Raw genomic sequence first — 616 nt, forward strand, 5'->3', positions numbered from 1 at the left:
GCTGAGCTGGCAGAAGGCCCCGGAGCTGCAGAAACCAGCAGTGCCTCCGAAAGACAGCTCTGAACTGCTGGGGATGGCAGTACTGCCACGGGGACAAAGGGCTCGTGGCACAGCAGACGGCTGTGATGAATTCTTCCCAAAGATTGGTAGCTGCCCTGTCTGCAAAATGCCTGGAAAGAGAAGTGAGAACCGGCACCGTGCTGGTGCGATGGAGGGTGGCCCTGAGCTGTGGAATATAAAATGGTGTTGAACGTGCACGAGTGATGCTTATTCAGTTGTACCTGAGGCCGAGGGAATGCAGCCCTGCCCCGGGGGTGCCGTGGTAGGAGATTTCCCCGTCTCCAGGCCCAGGGGGTGCGTGGTGAGGACCAGCTGCCAGCCCAGGGTCAGCCCGAGCCTCTTCAGACTGCCGGAGCAGCTCTGTGCTCCACACAGTGGTGGTGTCCTTCCCCTGGCTCACTGGGGCAGAGGTGGTTGTACTGGTGTTGATGACCAGTAAGTTCTTTGGGCACATGGTGCAGTTGTTTTTGTCGGCCTTCAGCTAACCCTGGCTGCACTGTGCCGTGTCCCAGCCCGGCTGTTAAATTCAAACAAGTACCCGAACCTGCCCCTGTCA

This window comes from Buceros rhinoceros, unplaced genomic scaffold (assembly GCF_000710305.1).
Source record: "Buceros rhinoceros silvestris isolate BGI_N320 unplaced genomic scaffold, ASM71030v1 scaffold9315, whole genome shotgun sequence".
Lineage (NCBI taxonomy): Eukaryota > Metazoa > Chordata > Aves > Bucerotiformes > Bucerotidae > Buceros > Buceros rhinoceros.